This window comes from Poecile atricapillus, chromosome 2 (assembly GCF_030490865.1).
Source record: "Poecile atricapillus isolate bPoeAtr1 chromosome 2, bPoeAtr1.hap1, whole genome shotgun sequence".
NCBI classification, from domain to species: Eukaryota; Metazoa; Chordata; class Aves; order Passeriformes; family Paridae; genus Poecile; species Poecile atricapillus.
Window position 1 is genome coordinate 56,586,104 of NC_081250.1, and position 13,637 is coordinate 56,599,740.

Genomic DNA, 13,637 nt, shown 5'->3' on the forward strand with positions numbered 1-13,637 from the left:
ATGACAGACGACTTTGGTTTTTTTCCTTTGTTCTGAAGTGTAAGAGAAAGTACCATTAACCTCAAATTGATTAAATTACCATTTCTTGGTGATCTCCAACTGTGGAATGCTATATAAATATTAAGTAAATGTAATTGCAATGAGAGGTTTCATTGCATTTCCACTATTCCTTTTCATTTGGGTATATTTTTATGTTTTCATTAACACTGTTGCTGCTTCAGAAATATGGCAGAGTAAATAACAAGCAAATGTGTTCAAAGAATTCATACTGGATTCTAAGTGGTTTTACAGTTTGGCTGTGCTTGTGGCTTTTTTTCCCAGTAAATCCAGACAGCCTAAAGAAGATCTTTAGAACAAACTCTATGCTCTGCTTTTTGAAAATTACAGGCATAGCTCCTAATAAGTCAAATGGTGTTCTTATTTCTGCTGCTAATGAATAGATGCTCCAAAATAGCTGGTTGGATAACTCATGGAACTGACTGCTTGCTAAAGAGAAAAAAGGGTATGCTGTTCAGTCCTTTAAAAGTAGTGTCAATGGTTATTGTTGCTTTGCTAATGAGAAATATGTTGAATTAAACTTCACTGAACTATAATTCTGATAATCAGCCCAGATTCCTTGTCAGGTTTATGTCTGAAATCTTTGTGTTTGGGGAATTTTACTGGAATTATTAATGTTAAATTTGCTTTGATGTTGGAATACTATGAAGTAATACTTCTAGGAGAGTCTGGCATGTAGTAGCCAGAAAATGTCTTTTTCCTTGTCTGCCTAAACATGAGTCATCAGTAAACCTACTGTCAATAGATTATGTGATTTTTATGAAAGCAACCATCCATCTTAATCTCTTTTGTATGTTACCCAGTCTCAGTGTTTCTTTTTTGTGCAGACACTGAACATGACAGAGAGAGGATAATGAAGCCTTACCTCTTCACACTGAGTTCGTGGGCTGTGTATCAGCTAGTAGATGAAAGAAATAGACTAGTGAAGTGTGGTTCATGATGTCTCATGTAAACAGTTTTAGAACCAAGGAAAGCAGCACTTAGTTCCTAAATGCCTTGTTGCTGTCTGGGTTTTAGTTTCAGAAGGCTATGGAAACAGAAGGCAAGTGAAAGATGACAATGAAGCTAGAAGTCTATGAAAGATCACTTTTGAAAATAGCAGTAAGTTCATCACTCTTTGAATTTAAGGATTAATCTAGTTTTTTTTGTGGAAATACATACCAACCCTCAATGCAAAATACTGAAAAACTGGAGCACACTGGCTTACAGTTCACTTGCTCAAAGGAGTATGGCTATGTCCAACGCGCCCATGATCCTATTTGCGTTTGGGTAGTAGGGATGCAAAGGGTGCACGTAAGTGTTTCATCTACTGCAGCACAGTTACTTTGAGAGAAAACAATGTGACAGATACAGACTTTGTTATAGTTTATTTTCATTTTGAGGACTAGGACGTCTCTGAACCCAGTGTCCTCTCCATATTTTCCAGGGACAGTGCAACAATATAAACTAGCCATCTCTATCAGCAATAGGCTTGCTCCTGAAAAAAATTTGCCAGGCTAATGGAAACTACACTCAACTTATTTAAAAATATATTCCTTTTGATGGATGCTGCTGAAGGGGTAGACAGTCCTTGCTAGTTCTAAAAGCCAAACAAGTGTAGAAAATAAAAAATTAAAGAATGTGTACTGGTGGAATGGAAACATACAATTGCAATAATAACATCTTGAAAAGTTGTTTCTGGCTATACTGAGAACTTTAGTATCATTTCATATTTGCAAGGAAGAAATTATTCTAGAACTGGGGGTACCTGGAAATGTAACTTCTTAAAAGTCCTTCCTATTTCCATACTATATTTTAGATATTCTGAGACCTCTGATTCATGTCATGACATCAGTAAGTCATCTTTCATCCTTTATATCTTGACCTGCTCCATTTAGAAAATAGCCTTCTGGGTCTGCTTTGAAAATGAACTAAGGATCTTCAGGGTCTCTAATGGTCAGCAATTTGTAGAAAGGTATGAAAATCTTATACTGTTTGCCACAGTTCAGATTTTGCCTTTCTAAACAGTACTGAGTACATTTTGTACCATCTTATGAGTAGTCCAACACAGTTGATGAAAAGGTTCTCTTTGGTTTCTTCATTGGCCTTGAGCTAGATGTTGGCATAATCAGGAGCAGATTGGTATCCTATTCTTAAACTCACTCAGCTCTTTTGGAACAATTAGATAGCAAAAAACTTTCCCACTACTCTTTATGTAGGGGATATAATGTACTCTGAAATCATTGACCAACTGACAGCTCAAGCCACTTGAATTTTGAGCCATAACTTTGTTGAAGAGGAGAATTAAAACCAAATGAAATTTTCCTTTGTATTTGAGCATGTTTATACATTAACTGATGTTTATGTTTATACATAGACTGATTTAGAAACAATTAAAAAATCAAGGAAACTTTATCAAATTTCCACAGTTTGGACTAGGTGCATATGATCTACAGAGTAAGGCATTCTCTCAGTATATTTTGTAGGATGGGTAATATTGTGAATCATCTATGTTATCAGCAGCCTGAACTTTGTATAAAGTGTGGGACATTCTTCCTGACAGCAGTTAAAAGGAAATTGTCTGGACTAAAATTATTGCTACGTATCATGGTTTGGCTTTGGTTTTATTCTTCTTAACTGTAATTTTCTCTGTGAGCACTAGATGAAGCCCTGATGCTTCCACACAATAGGAAAAAAAAAAAGAACTCAATGAGCTAGGTTGTGTATATTGAAGTCCTGACTTCTGCTAAGCCAAAACAAGCAGAGTTGTTTTGTTGTTTTTTTTTCTGGTCTGTTCTTCTGTTGCACAGATGAGTTCCTCTAAGCTCAATATGTTCCCAGTCAAAATAACTGAATAACTAAATAAAGTAAAAGAGGCCTTATGATTCCTTTTATTTTCAAAATATATTTTAATTGTATTTCCTTTCTCTCTTTAGGCTTGTCTTTTTGAAAAGTTAAAAAAAAAAAAAGTGGTATAAGTATATTTAATAATCTAACTTCAAAATGGTGTTTAAATTTCTGTTCTGAAAAAGCAACTGTTTGATTTACTGACCCTTGTGTCTCAAAGACCTGTCTCACTTAAGTGGCTGAAAACAATTAAGAAGTTGAATGTACTTTTCTCCTCTTCTGCTTCATTCCAGCATGAGTAAGATAAAATCAAGAAGAAGGTATGAAAAAAACAGGGTACAGTAACAGGAAGCCAGAGGCAGAATCCACACTCTAGTCTCACAGATGATGAAAAAGAATCAAAATTATGAGGCTGCAGGAAATTATTGTTGGTTTTTTTCATTAATAAAGCTTTACTACCTGTACTGTGATAATCTAATGAGCACTAAGAGAATAAAGCTGTTTGGTCAGCCTTCTGTCTGTAAAAAGTCACAGTCCATAGAGGAGTAATTTCCATGAAGAGAACTTGTACTTATTTGATTGCATACATTGTAGAGACCACAAACAAATTAATAACATGTAATTGAAATTTCCTTGTTGGCTACAGCTTATGTCTAAGTAATATGTGTTTATCTTCTTCACAGTTCATATTTCTGTCTAGGTACTTAACTTCTTATGTAGCTGATGAACCCAGAAGAAGGGTAACAAACATCTTGTAGTCTATTCTGAAGCTGTGTTGCAGGACAGAGGAACATCACTGGAATGGTAAAATATAGCCTCAAAGAACTTTGAGCACAAAGACCTCAAAATAGCTGTTTCCTTATTTTAAGGAATAAATAAGTTCCCTTATTTTAAAGAATGCAAACATAAAAATTACTGAATCTATCTCAGACTGAGAAACTCAAGAGGTGAGAGGAACCTGTGTGTCCACAGCATCTGATCTGCTTTTTTAGCATGGAAACCCCAAAACATTAGTTTTCCTACTGATGCATTTTCTCACCTATCTGCAGCAACTTGGAATTAGTGAGACATCAGAGTGCACTCTGAGTTCACAGAGCCACTGCCTAAAAATTGCTTCCAGCAAGAGAAAATTGCAGTTGTGTAGTAAACTAATGGATTTTAAAGATTAAATGTGGTTTTCATAACAAGAGGCCCATACTGATTGTTGATCAGCTCAAACAGTAGCACATCTTGTGTTTCTGACTGATGTTCATTAGACTGAAGTTCCTGTATGGCAGAATCAAGTATTTTTTTTAATATTAGGAGAAACATCATATCAAGGAAGAAATTATTGGAATTAATTATTCACAACCTTCTTAGTTCTTGTTTCTAAGTAGCAGATAATTTTACACCATCAGTACTTCAGGATTTTCCATTATTAGAGAACTCTTTAGATGCACATGACTTTTCTTTGGAAGGATGAAGAGAGTGGAGTCACTAACAGTATAATCATCAAGTGCTTAATATTATGCTCGAAGGATGGATAAGAAGCAAGAGAGAAAGCATACTAATGGCTAAAGGAACAAAACCAATCCTTTCCTTGTCTTGGAAATGGCAGTGAATTTGTCAGTTTTCCCAGAGGTTATAAAATCTAATTCATTATTCCACTTTTTTAGACTTCTAAGAAATGGATTTTATAAAAATGAAGCAGTTGAAAGCTATAGTAAACACATTATACTTCTGCTGCATTGATAAAACTCATCTGTGGAGAATGCTGAAATGTGAAGATCAACATAATGTTATGAAAGGTTTATGGATAAATGGTTATCACATCTAAATATGTTCCAAAGTGAAGATATCTTTCTTTGATATCTATAACTAAAAACCTATTTTTTTTCTATATATAGTTTTATATAACTAAAATAGCAACATGTACAGGTGTAGTAAGGTTTAGTACCAACTAAAACCTTGATAATGTTTAATTTCTACTTTTTCTTTATCCTTGGAGCACTTTTATTTATCCTTGGTTTGTTTAGCTGTCAGAAGCCAAAATATGCTGCATTTACACTAAAAAAATGCTCCATGTATCTATGCTCTCTGTATCTGTTTTCTTACCCTCTATTTTCTTACCTCTGAAATACCTTATTTAGTTTAATAAAAAGATTAGTTCAAAGCAAAAGCAATAGAATCAATCACTGGAAGAATCATGTAAGGCCAACTATCTACTTTCCATAACTAAATAGTTGCTAGTTTCTTGACCCACTGCCATGATACTAGTGCCACTTACTATAATCAACGACACCACAGTTTGGTTATTAGCATTAGAATTTACACAATTCACTCAGCTGTTTAGATCAGAGATTTTGCAGTGTTTAATAGCCTTTTTCTAAATGGATTTGATCGACCCCACTACTAGTAAATTTAACCACCAGGTGACACTATTGTTGTACTATGGTACAGAACTGGACATAATTTTTTAGGCAGAAAAGAAATATTAACTTTCAGAAGTGGAAGTTTTACAAAATTAAAAATTTAGATTTCCCACATTTGTTTTGTCTTTTTCAGTTTTTTTCCTAGTCTCATCTGGTGACTCAAGTAACTTGTTGCAGCAAAGTTTAGATATATAAATTTTTAAAACTGTATTACCTCATTTTTATTTCTCAATGCAACAGCCATCAACTTTCATCTCTGAAGGAATTTCTCTCAGCAGCATGCCTTTCATTTTTATATTAGGTGTGATCATAGAATCATAAAATATCTTTAGTTGGAAGGAACCTATAAGGAACCTATAAGGAGTTCCATAGTTTCATAGTTCTCCTGCCCTGTGCAGGACACCCCAAGAATCATACCTTGTGCCTGAGATCTCTTTTGTCTGAGAAGAGTGTTTTAGTGACATACAATTTTACATGTGAATACTTGTTTTTTGAATTATGTCACTTTTCTTGATCAAGGGGATGGGGGAAAGGTGGGCATGTAGTTGACATGAAGAGATCTCTGTCATTCCCTCAAGAAAAGCAATGCAAACAACTGTGTGCCAGAAAAGAAAAAAAAAAAAAAAGAAAAAAGAAATAGTGTTCAAATCAGATCTTCTGTCCACCATGAAAGTTTGCCTATGATAGATTCTCTTGCAAATCATAGAATCATTATGGAATATTTCAGGTTGGAATTGTCTTTGAGTCTCACACCTTGCTCCTTGCAGGACTACTTAGAACTAAACCATTTGAGTAAGAGCATTGTCCAAATGCTCCTTGAATTCTGACAGGCTTGGTGCACATCATTGTTGTGGGGGAGGGAGGCGGGAGAAAATTAATGCTCCATATAGGGGTTTTACCAGCAGTCCGTAATTTGCTATCCACAAACAACACCTTCATTCTCAGGAAGGTTTGCATCTCTGATATAATGGGGCTCTGGGAGCCAAGAGATGGCTTCTTTCCATTCTTTGCTGAGCTGTTGGTGTCCACGGAAGATCTCAAGCCCCAAGTAAACTACTGCTTCTTTAGCAATCTGTGCTTTGTCCTTTCCCACTCTGTCCCAAGAAAATTTACGGTAAATCATATACAGTCATCTCTGGTTCCAGCCGCAATCAGGATATCATCCACATATTGAAGAATAACTCCATCTGGCTCCTGTCTTTCCCAGTCTTCTAATTCCTTTGCTAGCTGTTTTCCAAATATTGTTGGGCTATTCTTGAAACCTTGGGATAAAATTATCCAAGTAAGTTGACTTTTCCTCCCAGTCTTGGGATTTTCCTGCTCAAAAGCAAAAAGCTCTTGGCTGTTTTTGTGCACAGGAATGCAGAAAAAGGCATCCTTCATGTCTTCAACAGTAAACCACCCTAATTTGTCCACCAGTGTAGTCAAAAGGTTGTAGGGATCAGCTACCACTGGGTGTATGTCCTCTGTAATTTTGTTAATTACTCTTAAATCTTGTACTAATATATAATTCTTATTATCTGCTTTCTTAATAGCTAATGTGGGGGTGTTGTATGTGGACTCACATTGCACTAATAACCCACGTTGAAGGAATTTTTCAATTACAGATGCCAATCCCTTGCAGTTTTCTAATTTCAAAGGGTATTTTTTTTGCCTTACCAGTGTGGCTCCTGGTTTGAGTTTGGTAATCACAGGTTCTGCCTGTTTGGATCTTCCTGGAATATCACTGGCCCACACTATTGGAATTGACTGCATTTTAAACTTCAGTGGGAATTTTACCACATTCTTCCTGTATAAAAAGTGCAGCAACTTTGGCAAATTTAGATTTAGGAATTACAACTGGTACCCCCTTTCCCTTTTAAAATTTAATTTCTTCTTCCAATTTCTCTAACAATTCCCTCCCCAGCAATGGTTTAGGGGAATGAGGCATACAGAGGAATTGATGAGTTACCCGGTACCCAGTTACCCAGTTTGAACTTTAAAGGTTGTAAGAAAGACCATGTTTCACTTACCCCTGTCACCCCAACAACATGTACAGTATCTCAGTATCAACGTGTACAGTTGACTCAGTTTCAATTCTAAGGTATTTAACATGGAATATGCTGCTCCAGCTACCAAAAATTCGATGTCATCTTTCCCCAGATTAGCTATAACTGAAGGCTCTGCTGGAGGAGAAGCCTCTGGTCCACATCATTCTGAGCATGAGCTTTGTTCTGCTGGGAGCTGGGGAACTAGGGATTTTTGTTTCAATGCTGGACAGTCATTCTTCCAAAGTCCCCTTTTTTACAGAAGGCACACTGATCATAGGGAAAGTTTTATTGGATGACTTTTCCTGAGTTGCCTTCTTGCTAGGCTGGAGTCTAACTCTTTCATTTGGGCCCCTGTCTTGAAATACCTTCCAGGCCACTTCTAGTAAGTTATCTGTATCTTGAACTCTATCTTTTGCAGCTTTTTTCTTATATCATTTGTAGCTTGACCCATAAACAAGAGAACTAGATATGCTTTCCCATCAGATGATTCAGGACCTAGAACAGTATATTTGATGGCAGTTTCTCTTAACCTATTTAAAAAATCAGTGGATGATTCATCATAATTTTGCTTTACTTTGTAAAGCAAATGAAACAATTTATTGTAAATTGACAAGTTTAGAGCTTTAGAGACACCATGTTTTAACCCATTTACAACAAGATTTTGGTATAGTTTTTACTTCACCATATGTTCTAGAATGTTAGGATGCCATCCAGGACTTTCTAACAGAAATACGTGTGTAACTGTGTCTTGGATCAACCCATTTGCTATACTTGCCTTTACTGATGTTGTAATAGCTTTATTAACCATTTGTCTCTCAGTGGGATCAAGTAATGTGTCTAATATAGAGTTCAAATCAGCCCAGTCAGTATTTTGTGTGTTAATTGCCATTTTTACTAATTTTGCCACCTTATCTGGATTCTCTTTATATTTTCCCACAGTCGTTTTCCACTGTTCTAACTTGATAAAGGAGTATGAAATCTTTTCCTTTTTCATTTTTTGACCTAGTACATTTGGCTATTGGACTGCATTCTTTTAAGGCCTTTCTGGTTATCTTTCCCTTCTTTCACCTGTTCAGGGCAGCTGTGATCTCATCTTCCTCTTTGGAAGAGCTACCTGAGCAAGACCTGTCTGACTCTGTTGAGTCTGCTGTGGTAGATCTGCTTCGACCCGATTTTCTTACCCTCTAATCGGGATTCTAGAATCCCAATTCTAGAAATCACCCAGCATGACTTACACTGCCATGGAGCCGGGATGGGGGCCCGCTCACTTCCATGACGACCACTAAATCCATACCATATACCTTATGGAACTATACTAGGTCCAACTCTGCCTGCTCCTTGTTTTCTCACCCACTGTTCAATATTGGGAATTATTTTTTATTTTTCTTCTCTTTTCTTCCTTAAAAAACAGGACATGTTGTTCTTTTTTTAGGTGCTGATGGGCTTTGCTGACATAATAAAAGCATAAAAAGTCTAGCATACTCTAATTCTTCAGAATACTTTGTGTATACAAGATAGCAAGTCTGATATTAATTTCTTATCTAAGCAACCAAATTCAGGCCACCTCACATTGTTATCTAACTCATAAGTTAGCCACATTTTTTCTGAGAATATAGTAAGTTTGAGTTTTAAAAGCAATGACTCTTGGCTGTTTTTCAATGCTAACCCTAGGGGTCTAGCACTCGCAATATTACTATTATTCTCACAGGAGAATACACACCCCACCTCTCAATGCTTATGAGTAAGAAAGTCTGCAGAAATCAAAATAACCTGGGAGAGAAAGAGAGCAAGACCAAGTAGGATACAGGTTTAGAACTCAAAACTTCAGGAGCAGCAGTGTGGGAGCTAACCCACTGCACCACCACTGGCGCCAGGGCACGACTCACCACTGCAGGGCTAAAACTCTGCTCTTTCAGAGGATATCCCCCCAACCACTAGCAGGCGAGATGGAGAGCAACAAATGTAAAAGCAACTCCCCTTGGAACCACTGGGGTCCCTCCACACTAAACTAAACTATAAGAGATCTCTTAACACCTAACTCAGGTGCTGAAACAGGCAAAATACCACCTTTATTCAGTTACTCATGTGCTTCTGTACCAGATGCCAGATCTGAGGATTTTGGGTTCTGATACTCTCTGCACCACAGCTGAGGCCCCCCTGGGAATGCCAATGAGAGTGGGGGGGGACAGGAGATGGGTGTTCCTGTGGTCCAGGGGTTTTCCAGATGCCTTGCTGTTGTGGTGGAGTCCACCAAAAACTGATGCCTTGAAAGGCTACCTAGAACAGAGGCTAGACAGTGTAAAAGGAATAATGTAGGTATTTATTAAAAAGGCCTTCAGAGGATACATCTTGGGCAGTACAAGAGCCTGGCTGTGGCTCCACCCAAGATGGACACCTGGTCACGAGTTTTCACACTTCTATAAGTTTTGGTCCATATTGGGGTTAACTGTCTAATTACAGTTTCAGGTTATGAAGTTCCATCTTCCCAGTTTGCTCCCCTCAATTTGCTGTTGTTTATACTTTTTGGGCCTGAAGCTGCAATGGTGTCCTTGGTTCACGGGCTGGAAAAGGATGGTTTTGCTTAACTAAACTGTGAAGAGAACTTGCTAACACTTTGTATGAAATTTAGTTATATACCAATGCAGAATCTGGAAAATATGAAAGCTAAAACTTAAGGCATCACCTATTCCTGGGTGAGCTGTGAGATATATGAGAAGATTTCAGCTGCCAGTTGAATGAGCCACTAGTGAGCTGGCTGCTCTGATGCTGGGCTTTTGTGATCCATGTTATGAAAACAGACAACAGTGAAGCTGAGCGATTGGAATCCCTGTCTCAGAATGTGAACATTGACAAGGGAATTGGGAAGAAGACAGAAACTCTCAGCCTCTGGAGATGACTTCTATCAAATTTGAAGGAAAGGTATTTTCTCAAGGATGATCTAGTAGTGTACCCAAGCAGGTAGAATGCTATGAAGAAAGCTATCTGGTACCTGAGAGAATTAGCTGTGCTGCAGGTGGTCTATAGGATTCAAATATATGAGAAGTCTCCTGTAGATCCAAATGAGGTCCAATGTACCACACGAAATCCACATGGTGGAAATTTATTTGGAGTGTGCCATTGTTGTATTCATTAGTTCATTAGCACTGATGTCAATGAAAGAACAGTTGGGTAGCTTTACGCTACTCAGCTCCAGCAATAAGAAGACCATCCTTTTTCCTGTCTACTGATCTGCATTTCAACTAGGAAAGACAGTCCAAGACTGCAAACTGTTTTAAAGGATTTGAGCAAACTAGAGAGGAAATGTCCCATGGTCCACCAATATGGACTAGAGTCTCTGCTATTGGGACCAAGAGCCCTGCATGAGAGATAAAATACACACCACAGGCTTTACCTGCATTACCGTGGAGAGGACATATGGGGGTGGGATAGAAAATCCACCTCTGTCCTAGCAGCACCAGTGTGTGAGTTGGAGGAAGCACAAATATTGCAAGAAATTCTTCAAGGATAAATGCCACTCCAGTTTCCAGTGGATAAGTTCTCAGACAGAATAGGAGGGTTGATGTAACTTCCAATGCTCTTGAAGGGTCCTCCAGTTCATATTTACAAGAAGTGAGCAATGACTACCATGGCCAGAACGAGAAGGGCCCTGCCTCCAGCTAGGTGTGGGAAAGGGACAATTGGATCTATTGGACTGTCTGAATCCAGTGTCTTGGAACATCAGACCCCCAAAAGTATGAGACTTTAGTTGACACCAGTGCACAGTGTACCCTGATGCCATCAAGATATGTAGGGGTAGAATCCAGGGGTGACAGGGAGATCCCAACAGCTGACTGCACTGGAAGCTGTTGTGAGTCTGATGGGTAATGAGTGCTAAAAACACCCAGATGTGACAGGTCCAGAGACCCCATGCATCCTTGGCATAGATTAACTCAGGAGAGGGTATTTCAAGGGCCCAAAAGGTCATAGTTGGGCTTTGAGAGAGCTGCTATGGAGACAGAGGAAATTAGACAGCTGAACACCTTGCCTGGTCTCTCAGCAGATCCTTCTGCTGTGGGACTGCAGAGGGTTGAGAAACAATAGGTACTGATTTCTATCACAACAATGTACCCTTGACAGTACCGCAACAAACCAGGACACCGTGATCCCCATGCATGAGATGATTCATCCTCTGGAGTGCCAGGGAGTGGCCAGCAAGATTTTCTCACCCTTTATTAGTCCTGTATGGCCAGTGCATAAGTCCACTGGAGAGTGGAAACTGAAGTGGACTATCATGGCCTAAACAAAATCACCACCTCTGAATGCTGCAGTGTTGGCCATGCTGGGACTTCAGTATGAACTGGAGTCCAAGGCAGCAAAATGGTGTCACCTTTAACATGACTAATGTATTTTTCTCCATTCCTCCACAGCTTGATTTCACCTGGAGAAAAAGTATACCTGGAACCAACTGCCCCAAGGGTAGAAACACAGCCCCACTATTTGCCATGGACTGATCCAACTGATCTGGAGAAGGGTGAGGCTCCAGAATACTTGCAGTGCATTGGTGACATTATCACATGAGACAACCCAGCGAGGATGTTTTTGAGAAAGGGGAGAAGATAAACCAGATAATCATGAAAGTCAATTTTCCCATAAAACAAAGTGAGGTCAAAGGATCTGCCCAGGAAATTCAGACTTAAGGAGTAAAATGGCAAGATTGATGTCATCAGATTCTAATGGATGTGATCAACAAAATAGCAGCTATACCCCCACCAATAAGCAGGAAGGAAACACAGGCTTTCCTAGGTGCTGTGAATTTTTGGAGTATACATATTCCAGATTACAGTCAGACTGTAAACTGTCTCTATCATGTGACATTGAAGAAGAATGATTTCAAGTGTGCTCCTGAGCAGCAAGCTTTTGAACAAATTAAGCAGGAGATTGTTCATGCAGTAGTCCATGAGCCAATCAGGATGGGACAAGATGTAAAAATGTGCTCTACACTGCAGCCAGGAAGAATGGTTCTTCCTGGAGGCTCTGACAAAAAGTACCCAGGGGCACTCAAGGACAGTCCCTGGGGTTCTGGAGTCAGGGGTACAAAGGTACAAAGCCTGTTACACCCCTAATGAAAAAAAGATACTGGCAGCTTATGAAGGGGTTTTGAGCTGTTTCATTAGTGATAGGCACCGAATCACAATTTCTTCTGGCACTCAAACTGCCAGTGCTGGGTTGGATGTTCAAAGGAAAAATCCCTTCCACACATCATGCCACTGATGCTATGTGGAATATGGGGGTCATGCTGATCACACAATGATCTTGAATAGGAAACTGCAAATACCCAGGGATCTTGGAAGTCACCATGACCTGGCCCAAAGGGGATAATTTCAGACTATCTCCAGAAGAGGAATAGAAGCAGGTGGCACATGTTGAAGAGGCCCTACCATATAATCAGATACCTGAAAATGAAAAGCTTTACTCTCTCTTCTTTGATGGTTCCTGCCATATTGTAAGGATACATTGAAAATGGAAAGCTGCTGTATGGAGTCCTATGTAACAAATTGAAGAAGCTATTGAGGGACAAGGTGTTTCAAGTCAAGTCACAGAGCTGAAAGGTGTCCAGTTTGCTTTAGTTGTCACTGAATGAGAGAAATGGCCAGCACTCGACCTGTACACTGGCTCATGGATGGTGGCAAGTGCTCTGTGGAGGTGTCTGTACCAGCGGAAAAAGATTAATTGAGGAAAATTAGAGAGGTAAACCTATCTGGTCTGTTGAATTACAGCAAGACATTGCTACCTGGATAGAGAAGCTGGCTGCAAAGTACCTCATGCAGATGCACACATACTGAAGAGTCAGGCTACCGAAGAATATTGCAACAACAGGTGGATCGAGCTGTCAAGATTAAAGTGTCTCAGGTGGATCTGGACCGGCAACATAAGGGTGAATTATTTCTGGCCTGGTGGGCCCATGACACCTCAGATCATGAGGGAAGAGATGCAACATACAGATGAGCTTGTGATCAACGGGTAGATTTAACCATGGGCTCTATCTCTCAGGTTATCCACAACTGTGAAATGTTCTGCAATCAAGCAGGCCAAGTGGGTAAAGCCTCTGCAATATGGGGGACAATGATTGAAATATAAATATGCAAAGGTCTGTCAGATTGGTTGTGCAAGCCCACCAAGGCAAGCGCTCTGTTCTTACAATGGTGGAAGCAACCACTGGATGACTGGGGACGTACCCTGTGCTTCTCGCCACTGCCAGGAGCACCATCTGTGCTTTGAAAAGCAAGTGGAAGAAAAAAGGTGCCATGGAGAAGTTCAGCAACCATTTTGTCCT